Source organism: Ctenopharyngodon idella, chromosome 18 (genome assembly GCF_019924925.1).
Source record: "Ctenopharyngodon idella isolate HZGC_01 chromosome 18, HZGC01, whole genome shotgun sequence".
NCBI lineage: Eukaryota > Metazoa > Chordata > Actinopteri > Cypriniformes > Xenocyprididae > Ctenopharyngodon > Ctenopharyngodon idella.
The window spans coordinates 30,615,011-30,630,038 of NC_067237.1; the positions used below are offsets into that span (position 1 = coordinate 30,615,011).

At 37.4% G+C, this 15,028-nt stretch overlaps 1 long non-coding RNA gene across 1 annotated transcript; it reads left to right on the forward strand.

Annotated features, from left to right (window-relative positions):
• The first annotated feature begins 10,897 nt into the window (after window positions 1-10,897).
• LOC127499499 (uncharacterized) lies at window positions 10,898-13,939 on the forward strand. Its single transcript, XR_007926136.1, has 2 exons — window positions 10,898-11,131; window positions 11,211-13,939. It is a non-coding gene; the product is annotated as an uncharacterized LOC127499499 (long non-coding RNA).
• Window positions 13,940-15,028: the final 1,089 nt, after the last annotated feature.

Below are 15,028 nucleotides of genomic sequence, written 5' to 3' on the forward strand. Positions count from 1 at the left end.
TGAGATATGGGGAATTTGAAGGCCAAGTCAACACCTCAAACTCATTGTTGTGCTCCTCAAACCATTTCTGAACCATTTTTGCTTTATGGCAGAGCGCTGCTGAAAGAGGCCACAGCCACCAGGGAATACCGTTTCCATGAAAGGGTGTACATGGTCTGCAACAATGCTTAGGTAGGTGGTCCACATGGATGGCAAGACCCAAGGTTTCTCAGCAGAACATTGCCCAAAGCATCACACTGCCTCCGCTGGCTTGCCTTCTTCCCATAGTGCATCCTGGTGCCATGTGTTCCCCAGGTAAGCAACGCACACACGCACCCAGCCATCCAAGTGATGTAAAAGAAAACGTGACTCAGCCACCTTCTTCCATTGCTCTGTGGTCCAGTTCTGATGCTCACGTGCCCACTGTTGGTGCTTTCGGCGGTGGACAGGGTCAGCATGGGCACCCTGACTGGTCTGCGGCTATGCAGCCCCATACGCAACAAACTGCGATGCACTGTGTGTTCTGACACCTTTCTATCAGAAACAGCATTAACTTCTTGAGCAATTTGAGCTACAGTAGCTCTGTTAGATCGGACCACACGGGCCAGCCTTCGCTCCTCACGTGCATCAATGTGCCTTGGCCGCCCATGACCTTCGCTCAAATCCTTACACTTGCCCATTTTTCCTGCTTCTAACACATCAACTTTGAGGACAAAATGTTCATAATATATCCCACCCAATAACATGTGCCATGATGAAGAGATAATCAGTGTTATTCACTTCACCTGTCAGTGACCATAATGTTATGCCTGATCGGTGTATATATATACACACACAGACACAATATTGTCCTCCTGGTGAAAATGTAAAATAAAATATCAAAAGAAGTTTTATTTTAGTGAGTGCGGATCATGGTTTTATATATGAAGTAATTAAATAGGTAGATATACGCACCAAAATAAAGTAGGCTAAGTGACCAAAGAGTGCAGTGCAAAAGGCTTTCAGTAATTACTAATAAATAAAATATATGATTGGGAATATTACTTGTTGAAAATTAATCTATTTCTTGATTTTCTATTTTTCCATGTATTTTTTATTCATTTATTTATAGATATCTGTGTTAGTGAAGGTTGATATTTATATATACACAAGTATATTCAGTATATTTGAAGACAGAAAAGTGCAGTTATGTGATTGTACCACCAGGGGGTGGTGGTCTGATGTCACCTACTGTAGTAATACCATCTAAAATTTTGTAGTGGCAATAATAATATTAAAGTTAACAATAAGAACTATTTCATATAGATACCTGGTGATTATGTACTTGTGGTCAATATCAAATCATTTTTATTTTTATTAAATAGATGCTATCTCCTCAATATTATACAAATAGAGATATTACAGATACTTTACTAATTCAGTAAATAATTCATAAAAATGAAATGGCTCAGTGGCTTAAGTGCACCTTTAAAACATCCATTCACTCTCTTTGAAGCGCAGACACAAGATATAGGCCTACACACAGAGAGTGACACGCATGCTGTAAAACAATGTGTTACTATCTTTTTCTTTCATGTGTATTGACTTACAAGTGGACTAAAGCCTTTCTAAAGAGGAACAAATAGCTTTAAAATGAAAATTGAACAGGGAGCTTGTGTTTGAGGACAGTGTAATCAATAATGTTTAGACGGTAGAACAAGTCTAACAGACAGCAGATCAATACAGAGGAGCCCCCACCTCCCTCCCCCTCTGTCCCACTGACCTCATCGTATGATCTGATCAGGTCTTTATTTAAAGCTCAGCGGCTGGTGAGTGAAGGCAGGATTACAGAGCAAGAGAGTGAGAGTGAGCAGAAAGCAGTTAACCGGTTCATTGGGACGAAAAAAAAATTGAACGTCACATAAAAATAAACTAGACTTTTACATTTTTTAAAGAAAATGTGAGGGTCCAAAATTTTGCGATTATTTTTTTTTTTCCAATTTAATGCGTTAAAAATATTTAAAGCTGCAGTCCGTAACTTTTTTTGGTTAGAAATAATCCAAAATCAATTTTTGAGCAAGTACATAACCAGCCAGTGTTCAAAACTATCTCCTTACCTTAGCCCGATTCACAACGGTAAGCTTGTAATAATGTTTTCTAATTAGAGTGGTACTGGTAGGTTTCCACGGGAAATTCGAGCATGCTGCCGTTCGTCTTTGCACCATTACGTCACGTCTGTTTACATAAAGGAGTCGTCTCAGCTAGTAGACTATAGGGCATGTGGATCATTTATAGCCTTTTCTCACAGCAGCTGCAATAATTAAACTTATCATTTTGATGGTGGATTGTAATCCATAAAGGTCCAAATTACAATCATCAGTGACAACTGGAGATTCATCCGTAGTCAAAAGCAAAAGACTTCGGACTGCGGAGTGGCTACAGAAATTGAATCTACAGGTAATGCTAATACACACTAAATACACATAGTCATGCAACGCTGATGTTGTTAACATTAACAATTTGAGAACAAAGTATAACAATAATAATAATTTGCATGGTTTGGCGTAATCTGAGCTAAGTGTTGTTAGATTTAATCACCATTGGCAGCGCGATTTATTGTAATGCTTTTTTCTCAGTTAGTCAGAACAAAAGTGGCAGACATTTTACTTACTTGTTCAGATGACATTTTTCAGTGAAAATTCTTATTTTGGTCATACTTCCCAAGACATAGAATCTGGGATTCAGAAGTACAGTATCCACACTGTTGTGGTGACTGACAGCAAACATTAGATTCATCCGCGCTGAGGAGCCGTGCCGATACACAACCCACGTAAAGATGATAATTCCGCAAATAACCGCAATTGCAGGTTTCAAACAGAGATGGTGACAAAGAGGCAAAACTTACGGACTGCAGCTTTAACGCAATTAACGCAGCATCCGTTTTTTTTCTGTCATCCTTTGGCTGTGCTACAGTAGGCCTATATGATCACGCTATGATTCATTCAAGTTCTATTAAAACACTCAAGTGCCATAAGACACACAAAAAAACCCTAAAATCTGTAATGGCACGCTGCGCGCACAGAATGCCACTTCACAGAACTTCATGCATTGAGTACTCTTTCACGCTTGAATGGACAAATACACAAAATGATGCCAAAATTCTCGTTTTGTCGAGTATCCTCCTAAGCACAGTCTTAAATAAGTTAAAAAGTTTTAAATGAGTGTTAAATGTGAAGAATAGAATGTGTTTCAGATCTGCGTCAGGTCTTAAAGTGACAGCAGCCTAATAATCCTGTCATTAACGTTAATCAAAAGACAAAAAGAAAAATCAGTCACTGCCCTTTACTGAATAACTTTTGTAGCTTTAATAAGGATGAATCTATATTCAATTTATAATTTATGCATAAACTAAAATTATGTGATTTATTAGTGGGTTTATGTGAAGATTGTTTTAAGTTCACTTAAATTAAATGTTGTTATATATTTTTAAAGCCTATTAAATGTTAAAATTGACAGCTTTCAATTATACTGTAATGTTTAATAACTATAATTAATGGCGAAAATTGAAAAAAAAAACATTTAGACATCAGTATCAGTACTGGTATCAGTGATACTGGCATTCATTCCTATAAAAATTAAAATTTTCATTATACAAATATTTAAAATATACCGTCTTTATGTTGTTTCTACATTATCTTGGAGATTTAATGGATTACAATATAAAAATATATTACAAACTTTAATGTTAGGTGCAATTAATCGCGATTACTACAGAATAATGTGCAATTAATTAGGCTAATTAATTTTTTAATCGATTGACGGCACTAGTTTTAGAACATTGCTAGGTGTTTGCTAAGGGTGTTCAACAAAAAATATATATATTATGCTGGAAAAACAGAGAGTGTAAAGAATTGAAGGAAATAAAAAGATGAGTAAAGGAAATAAAGCTATCAAGGCATATAAGTGGAGTCATATATAGAGCGTGTTGCCATGGAAATGCGAGGAGTGATTTCAATTGGCTGCTTTTGAGCCCGACCTCTGATTTCAGTGAATGCTCATTCACAGTGGTATGAGGTGACATAGCCTATTCTCCATTGCTGAAGGTCTCAACCCAAAATCTTGGACAAAATCTAATGCACTGTTTTCTATGGTTCTATTCTGCATGTTTTCATGTGCTGTAAGTATGTGTCTGTCTGTGCATCTGTCTCTTTTGAGCCTCTTTTTCTCTCTCTCTCATTAACGCTCCGCTCAGACGCTGTATAGCAGGTGACAGGGAGAACTAATCGCTCTGAAGATTAAAAATAAATGAAGAGAAACGTGTTTTAGAAAAACGGTGGAACGAACATCATAAATCATCCAGCCTGGATCAGGTTCCTCCTCACTGTCCGCACACTGACACACACACGCACACACGCAGACAAATTACATTACTGAAATCACATTACTGCTGCCTTTCAGGAAGGACGCAAGAAGGGGAAAAGAGAGAGAAGGTGACAGAGAGCGAGAGAGAGAGAGTCATATTAGATGAGGCTTTAAAGTGATAGAACTGTGGAGGAAAAAAGGATAACAGAGAATTTTGTATCCAAAAGCTTGTAGGCCTATTGACTGCATAATAATAATAATAATAATAATAATAATAAAATAACATTTGCAGTCTACATATATAATATATATATATATATATATATATATATATATATTATTATTATTATTTTGCCATCTACACAAGCTTTTATATATATATATATATATATATATATATATAAAACATTGTTCATTATTAATATTGTATTTTATTTTAAAATATATTTAATTAATTATAGTGTTATAACTCAATTAGACATCTGCTTTTATATTTCTAAATATGTATGATAATTTAATGATAAGGCTCATTTAAATTTGGTATGATTTTTTTGCTGCATAATGTAAAAGTTTATATGTATTATATGTAGTTTGTGGTCTAGGATTAATAAAAACATTCTGCATACTTATCCTCACAGTCACAGGGCATTAGTTTAATGCCTATGGATGCCTCAAATAATGAGTTTGCAGCAGCAGCAGTGTATTCTCCATAACAGACATAGGCTGCAGTTTTATAAATGTCCTCTGGAGGTCACTGTTCGACAGTGAGTGCAGCATCCGCAGGACAGCAGCTGAATCACAGGCTGCAGAGACAGAGAGAAGATAGAAAATGTCAGACATTATTTGTGACTTTTTGTTATAGCAGTATGTGTTTGTGTTTATGAGCTCATTTCTCTGTGTTTTTCGAGAGGCGCTCTTAGAAAGGACAAATGGACAAAGAAAAAATAGGAAAAAAATAAATGAACAGAGTAACAACAGTCGGCAGAACAAGAGGAATCAGGGGAGAGCATAATCCTTTGTTCTCCTCTATTCACTTGGAGCGCGTGTCTGACTCCCTATAGGCGGAATTTCATTTTGCAGCATCTCACAGACACACACACTCAAACACCATGTAATTTGCCCTCCAGGGACACTATCATTTTTGTATTTCTGCCTGTGTTTTTCAGATGAAGTGTGTGAGCGCAGATCCTCTTAAGTTTATTTTGGGGGTTTCCTTGTGATACAAGTATAATATTTTCATTTCTTTCCTTTCCATATGCCTGCAAGAATAATAATAATAATGTGTGACACAAATAATTGATGTAGAATTCTTGATTATAAGTTTTTGAGAAGGTAACAAAAAGATCAGGATTAAACATGAATTACATACACACTTACATGTATTTAGGTAGCTATCATTACTGTTTTGGTCCTACATCTGCAGTGCTCTCAGACAGACAGACAGACAGCTTCTACTTGCAGCTTAATACAGGACCAAAATAAATCTTAAGGAATACAGAGATTTGGAATCATGAACATACACTGTATGCTAATAATTACCATGTCTAGTGTCCTGTTTTATGTTTAAGATCTCTGTTGTAAGTTAAAATTCAAAAGCATATCATTTAACAGGGGATCCCTATGGCTTGATGTGTAGTAAGAACACCAAGGCAGTGGATTTGATTCTCAGGGAAAGTACAAAATGCCAAGATTGAGTACACTGCAAGTTGCATTGGATAAAGTCATTTGTATATAGTATACAGTATATAAAATAGAAAGAGAATAAAATATGGAAAAATTAGAAATGAAATGTAATCAACCTATGTGACCCTGGACCACAAAACCAGTCATAAGAGTCAATTTTTTGAAATTGAGATTTATACATCATCTGAAAGCTGAATAAATAAGCTTTATTGATGTATGGTTTGTTAGGATAGGACAATATTTGGCAGAGATACGACTAATTGAGAATCTGAGGGTGCAAAAATATCAAAATATTGAGAAAATTGCCTTTAAAGTTGTCCTTAGCAATGCACATCCACTCACAAAAATACATTTTTGATATATTTAAGGTAGGAAATTTACAAAATATCTTCAAGGAACATGATCTTTACTTAATATCCTAATGATTTTTGGCATGAAAGAAAAATTGATAATTTTGACCCATACAATGTATTGTTGGCTTTTGCTACATATATACCCGTGTGACTTATGACTAGTTTTGTGGTCCAGGGTCACATATACTGTATACTTAATGTACTTTTTGTTGAGTTCAAATAATGTATTTAAAGTACAAATAATGTATAAGACAACGTGTATTTTTGGCGTTGTAACTATTCACTATTTCTTCAATATTTTTCTCCATTTTTAATCACCTCCCTGCCTTCACTAGCTCAATTTAAATAATCCTGCGGTGTGACAAATTAATTTTTAAAAGTACAAATATTTCATGTAGGTTCTCAATTAACACGAGGACATAAACACTGCATGCATAGTAATTAAAAAATAATTTGCAAAACACTGCCTAAAATTGTTTAAAACGGATCATGTCACACTGCAGTATGGTTTTTTCCATAAATGTGCATTATTTTTTTTATAGTTCATTTATTTAAACATGTAAATTCTGCACTTATTAGGCATTTGTATACAATTACATGCATTTCATTAGTATTTTTATTCAGTATAATCTAGATAATAACTGATGAAACTCTGATTTATTAGGCATTTGCGCACAGTTGCATATATATATATATATATATACACATTTCCATAGTGTTTAGTGGTCTATTCTATTCTATTCTGACCAGGTTTATATTTTGGTGCTTTGGATAATCTGTTAATATTGCATGTTTCCTCTCAGCTCCTCCAGCAAACATCAGTATGATCTAGATAATGGCAAATGAATAAGCAATGCTATTTCATTTTTCTCTGTGAATTTTTTCGTTGTTGTTGTTGTTTCAGAGAGCTAAGATGGATTTAATGATATTCATTTGAGTTTAGGTCGACTTCACACACTATATAGCTCGGAGCGGAATAAATTTTGAAGGAGGGAAGCTCCTAATATTCAGCCATTAGCTCCAATAAACAAAAGTGCCCTGAAGTATTCCCACTGCAAATGGAAAGAGAATGAAATCAAATGCAAGACAGATCCGAAATATACATTTGTTCTGAAGGAATATGAAGTAATAAATAAAAGCGAGAGTTTTGCTTGTCCTGTGTGGAAAACAGTCTGAGCTTGTGTCTCAAAATAGAAAGCACATGCTTATTTGTGCATGAGTGAGTGAGCATGTCAACATGCTCAAACATGATACCACCACATAATAAAGACACCTGCTGGTGATCTCCATGGCAACGCTACCTGACAGCCCCGTGACATGCATGGTAAGTTTTATTCCATGGTGATCTTACAGTAATATCACACCTCTCTGTCTCTTGTGTGTGTGTGTGTGTGAGTGTGTGTGTAGGTGAGGAGATTTACTCTCTGTGGCCCTGCTAATGGACAGATGTGAGAATAATGTAGTGTAGAAGAGCAGAGATCCTGTAGCTATCGACCAAGAGATACTCACACACACACACTCACACATATACATTTTCTTGAACACCATATCAGAGTGGAGGTCAAAGGTCAGAGCAGAGGCTGATGGGAAATGTGATTTATATTCTAAGGTGGCCAAGCTGCCTCCCATTACTGTTACTCACTTAAATGTATGTGCATGGAGCGAGTGTGTATGATTTTACTGTGCAATGCATAGCCATATTTAAAACACACATCTCACACATTTTTAGTGCAACTTGGTATTTGTCTATGCACTAAGGATGATAGTAAGGCATTATGGATATACTTACAGTACATAGAGTTTGGATATGTTCCATTACCCCTGACAATGCCCTCCCCAAAGTAAATATCTCATATCCGGCCATCTTAGCCAGTTTTTAAATCGCAGGAAGCGCATCCGCTCAGTCCGAAAGGCACTGCAAATGGCATAGAGAACAAGTGTACACTGACAGGAAGCTGCTAAAATAAACACAAAGGAGTTTTTTTTTTTTAACATAATGAACCAAAGCACATTTGTTTTCATATTAAACATTATAACATTATATATACAGTACTGTGCAAAGTCTTAGGCCACCACTGGCTTTGTTGTTTTAGCAATGTTTTAATGACCATCCATATTTATTTTTCAGTCTCTTTATTACGATACAAACATAAAATAAAGGAAATATGTACATAAAATGTACAACAACAAAAAGAACAAAATGGCTTCTTTAAGCAAAAATTGCCACTTTAGCCTATAGAAGCTGTTTTTTCAGATTTTTTTCTGTTTTTTAATACTGTATTTAAATTTACTGTACTTTCTGCTTATATTCTAATAAAGAGACTGAGAAATAATTATATATGGTCATTATTATATCACTGCTAAAACAACATCTAATGGTGGCCGAAGACTTTTGCATAGTACTGTATTTAGATATCCTTATATGTGACCCTGGACCATAAAACCAGTCATAAGGGTCAGACTAAAAAATCAAAATATTGAGAAAATCGCCTTTAAAGTTGTCCAAATTAAGTCCTTAGCAATGCATATCCACTCACAAAAATAAGTTTTTTATATATTTACGGTAGGAAATGTACAAAATATCTTCATGGAACATGATCTTTACTTAATATCCTAATGATTTTTGGCATAAAAGAAAAATCGATCATCTTGACCCATACAACGTATTGTTGGCTATTACTACAAATATACCCATGCGACTTTTTGGTTTTGTGGTCCAGGGTCACACACACACACACACACACACACACATATATATATATATATATATATATATATATACAGTTTATACATTTATATATTTATATATACACATAAATATATGTATATATATATATATATATATACACACATACATTTATCACAATCTTACCTGAAACTCCTAATCTGCGCATTGCACATTGCAGTGCCTTTCAAGTGAATGAAGTTTGTCACATATAGTGAACAAATATCCCCTGCTGAATATGTATGGCGCAGTAAACGCTGTAAGTACCCTGTTAATCTCATCCCAGCTTTTATGTCCTACTTCTGAGCTGATTGTGGGAGGGAAATCTGATCAAATGTGTTAACCGGGACTGTGAATACTACATAGTGCATTACCAAATTATCCAAAATATTTTAGAAATGAACATGCAATGTAATGACCTCATTAGCCATTTTAAAAGACATTGCGTCTTGAATCACTGGGTATAAATCATCAATTTGATGCAATTAAATTGGCATAATAAATCATGTCTGGAATTTTAAATTGTGTTTAATATTCTCATCTATTCATTCATATTCGAGATTTTGGATGACCCTCATTTTTCTAATTGTGTCAAAATATATTTTTCATTTGAGTGTCTATTATGATAGTAAAAGCAGTGTTTAAGACAATCCAATTTGCATCAAAGTGATAAATAACCCAGCTCTACTGTTATTTATCTACCATAATGCAAAAAATAAAACAGATATACAGGACACTGTACAGTATCGTAAAAACATTAAAATATTTTAAAGATAATATTTTGATATGGGTTAAACGATTAAAAAAATATATAAAATTGATAATTAGAATTAATATTTACAATAAAGAGAAACATGAGAGAAAACAACATGCACGTCTGAGCACATACTGCAACCAAAAATTGGTTTGTTGCATTGTTGTTGCAACTGTCTGCAATTTTAGGCTCTTTCCTTGGAAAATTCATCATTTACAAGGTTATTTTGGCTTTTCAAATCATTAAATATAAAGACATTCTGGAGCCAAGAAGAAAACACAACCATGAGTGTTTCCTCTAGCAGTATCTGTGCCACACATCCATGAGTTCTCTTCTGTGTACTGGAAGTTGAAGCCCAGCTGGGCAGACATGCCCACAAGGTGGACTATTTTATCCTAAAATACTCTCAATACCCTTTGGTAATCCTAACGGCATGGAATTTCCCCTATACAAACAGTCCGAGACAGAAAAATGAAGATTAAATGAGAAAAAGGGAGCGAGTGAGAAGAGATTAGAGAATGTAAAAGGAAAGAGGTATCAGTGCACATATAAGAGACTTTTGAATTGTCGAAAGCTGAAAACTCACAAATTTCAAAGAGAATTTGCATATGCATTCCACTAAATGATATGCAAATCCACTTGATTTGCATTGCAGTGACCTCCTGTTGCGAAACGCTTCATGCTTAGATTCTCCGAATGAAAGAACAGAAAACAGAACAGAAGGGAGAACAACTTGTTGGGGCCCAGCGAACAGGCTTGCGTGCTTCTGGAAGTGGAGTATCATAAGGGACATAAAAGCGCACTTGTGATCTTTGAATAGCGAGAAATAAAAGGCACATCAGAGCTGAAGAGCAGCGACAAGAAAACGCTATAGAAAGTTACTGTGGCACGCTGTACAGACGTGAATGCAGAAGTAAACACAGAAATCATTTCTAGTACTCAGTCATCAAAGAGAGCACATGGATCCAAAGTAGAGCGACAGAATGAGGGATGGAAAGAGAAAAAGGGTGAAGAGTTAGAGAGGGAGGGTATGGGGGGGAAGAGCATGACGCGTAGTGGCGAATGAACACGGTGGTTTTGCGAGGTTGGCACGGTGCCATCCACTCAGCGCCGGTGCCAAAGAGGGCGTGTAGGCAGGGTGGCATTACAGAGGAGAGAGGAGGAGAGACAGATAACGAGAGAAAAGAGAGGCATCATCCTGCTGCCAATTCTCCAAACGAAATGTTCCCGAGCATTGGATTCAAAAGTTGGAGCTCTTTGAAGATACATCCGCCAGCTCATCAGCATGGCAACTGTGTGAGTATGCACAACGCCGCATACAATGCATTGCGATAAACTGATGTGGTGTCTCTTAACAAACCTCTTATCGTTTCAGAAAAGCGCAAAACTCTTTGCCCCAACCTGCCATCCTCCTGCGTTTCACCGTCTCCTTCGTGACTGTGCCAGGCTCTAAGTAGGCACATATCCCCCAGAGAGTCAGCAGCACATGCCCCGATATCGATGCCACTCGACGCGGGTATGACGGCATCTGCTCTGTATTAATGGAGATATGCGACTTGTCTTGTTATTCTCGTTGGCACGCACAAACCTTCGGCAGCGTGCCAGGATCTCTGCGCCACCGCATGCCGCTGGGAAGCTGGCGGTGACTTGGGAATGGCAGAGTGCCAGCATGTTCCTGCGGTAACCAGCCCCCGACGCGTGCCACTTGGCAAAGACAAAGAGCCCTAGGGACGAAATACAAAACAAGATTGAAAAACACAGTGATCCGACAGCTTAATTAACACTTGCAGAGTTTGTTGGGTTAATTAGTGTGACAGATTTGGTGAGGAGGAATGTGGCAGGAACACTTGTGAGAACAAAAGTGATGGGCAAACCAGAGTGAAGGAATGTCAACGGATGCCAGCGATCCGCGTGCCTGTGCCAACATCACTCGACATTCAACAGGGTTTGTAAAAGGATAAATGGAAAGAAAAGGAAGAATAAAGAAAGAGTTTGTTTCAAATGTTGGACATCAGAGATGGTAAAGATGGTGGACAGGACAGAAGAAACACCTGAGGATACAAGCAAACAGGGAGGAGCTAAAGAAAACCACAGGCCTTGACTTATACAGCGACTCAACATATCAATCAAATCACAACTATTGTTATGGTGTATGACTTTATCTACTGCAAAAATCCAGAACGTACTTGCACAAATATACACTGAAGAGTGAATGTTCATTAGTACGTCGGGAACACCAAAAGGATAAAAGACGGGTATAAGCATGGTGAAGTTTACCAGATGGATGCACAACTTTTGAAATTTCAAGAACCTACTAGAGATTTCCATGTACAAGTAGAGGTTTTGTGCTTGAATTCCTGTTCTGAGGATCCTCGATCCTTCCTGTCGAGTCAAGAGAGTGAGTGAGAGAATTCAGTCTCTCACTGGATGCGTTTGACATTGTAGAGGAGTATATAAATAATGCAGATTTTCTCTCCTCCTCTTCCTTCTCGTGCTTTCTGAAGGAACAGATTTACAGACATTGAATCTTTCATTGGCATCGCTCTCGTTAAGCGACGGAGGATTTGTTTTCCGAAACGGGCATTGTTTTCAGCGTAACCTTCAATAAACAAGTTCAAATTAGCCGTTAACAACCTCGCGAAATGGGCCGATTAATTTGCGGTTCCTGTTGTTTTTTTGCTTTTATGTCTTTCTTTGTACCGATTGCGGACAATTATGTACGGATATGCTAATCGTGCTGTATTAATGAGGTTTGTATCGCTGGGATTCTCTTCTTTACTCCTGTGGGGATCTTAATTTTACCTCATCTTTATTATGTAAATGGATTATGCCAAAAAACTGCGCACACACAAACACACACACACACACACTAACACAAAAGGGACGAGTCAAAGGAAGAGGGAATAAGGCAATGGTGGGAGGGATGGGGTGGGGGTGAAAATGGAGGACACGCTCCCTTACCAGCTTCAGCACCAAAACGCAAGAAACTGCAGAGAAATCTAAAAGGATTTTTCTACTCAGTGCACCGCATACCAAGACGCAGGACAAATGCATTGAATTTTCAGTGCTTTTTTTATTTTTTCTAGATATTTCTGCTGCAGCAGTCCTGCACTGGAGTGACAGAGCCAAGGATGGGATTTACTAGATGAAAAGAGAGAGAGTGAGAGCGAGAGAGAATGGTTAATATCCTGCGCTTAATCATGGCACATGAGATTGGCTGTATGCATATCTCATTTGCATCTCATTAAATTGCTCGTGCACCTGCAGAGAGAGGGGAGAGGGGAAGAGGACAGCGCAACGAGAAATGAGGGTGTTGTTTTAAAATGCAGATTTTATGTTGAATTATAAAATGTTATTTATTTTTTTTAAAGTACACTGTGCACTTTAAAAAGGCTGTTTTTTGGGTGTTATTCTGATTATGCATTTCATTATTCTAATAAGGTATTTAATATATATTTATTATATATTGTCTCAGTCGCATTAGATATCCCATGCCATAGCATTGTGACATTAAATTCTCTCAGGAAGGATAAAATTGAGATTTTAAGATATTGAGGCATAAAACAATCCATATGTTTCAGAGTATGTAAAGTCCACCACTGGTCACCAGTTTAATATATGCATGATTAGTATGCAGCTCTTTGCATTCTTTTAATAGAACTCAGGGTGAAGACTATTGTCTCTGATTCCAGGATGTGCCATCTGCCTGGCTGCAGAGACTGGCCTTTCTCTTTGTGTTCCGCACAATGGGCTATTCTACACTGGACATCCACACATAACTCAAATAAATCATGCCCGAGCCAACAGACCACAAGAGGACCACTGCAATATTTTCCATAAAAGAAAGGAGAAGACTCCATGCGGAGTAGGGGAGAGATTAGGAAAATTAGAAATTTTCCATTACAGAAATATAATGACAAACACAGTTGGAGGAAAGAAATTGGAATAAGAGAAGAACAGGATAGGACGGGAAAGAAAATGTATAATAATTTAAATTGTACTTAAAATATTACTCACATTCACTTCTCATGCTCATTGTAACATCATTTTTTCTTACATATTTCGTAAATAAAGTGCAAAACAGCGTCCAACCTCCAGACCCAATGGCCATTCTCTGACGTGACTTTAATGTAATTACTTTCTGACGGATATATTTAAATCTGTATGTAAACACTGGAGCAGCAAGGTCTACGTATGATAGAAATGTCTGCATCGATTACCCGCTATGAATGTGAAATGTTTAATCTCGTTAAAAATCTCATGCCTAAATTAGACTCCCTCAGCAGCTTTTTAAATTGGGCTATCCATCATATATAATGAAGAAGTGACAGAGTGTGTATGCAGGGGGTTCTAATATAAAATTGTTTTAAAATATTCTCATATTAGCTCTGCTGTGGCAAATGGCACAGGCTAGCCGGTGCGTTTCCATGATGTGGTAAACAATAAGACCTAGACCACTAATCCAAAGCTTTTGTATGGACCGAGTCACAAAGCATTGCTGAGGGACAAACGGTGCTTCAAGGATTTATTCTCTTTTAAGAAACGAAAAGAAAGGGGGAAAAAATAGAAAGAGGGAAAGACATGTGGTGTTGGCCACCACCTGGTGAGATGTCATGTACGATTAAGTGTGTGTTTGTCTGGCACGCTTCTTGCCGTTATCAAGTGCGGACAGCTCAGCGCAACCACTACACTGCATACTTTTCTTATGCTAATGATTTCACTTGGACAGACCCCTCCTCCCTCTCTAAGCTTGGTACGCCATCCTTCCCACCTTTTCCTGTAGCATGCCCACCTGTGCCACTTTCTAAATCCTTCGATAACTCGCCCTAAACTAACAACCGCTCTACCAGTCTAAAACCACTCGCTCTACGCAGGGTGTAGGGTCTCAAAACCATATAACAAACCATCATACGCCAGACACCCCAAGGTCAAAGGGTCAAAGATTTAGCATAATTTATCATATCAGTGCGAGATATTCACGGCAGCCACGCGTAGCTCGTTCATGCTCCTGCTGCCTCTGATTAGCATCTCATTTCACAGGCTTGATTTTTAAAAAGCCCCCCTATACGCCCCCTTTCCACTAACATGATGGCTCAGTTCCTGCCCTGTAGAAACAGATGCTCACCCAAAATATTATACAGTGACCGTGTCAAACTGACAGCGCAAACCACAAAGGGGGAAAAGGGGTGTCTT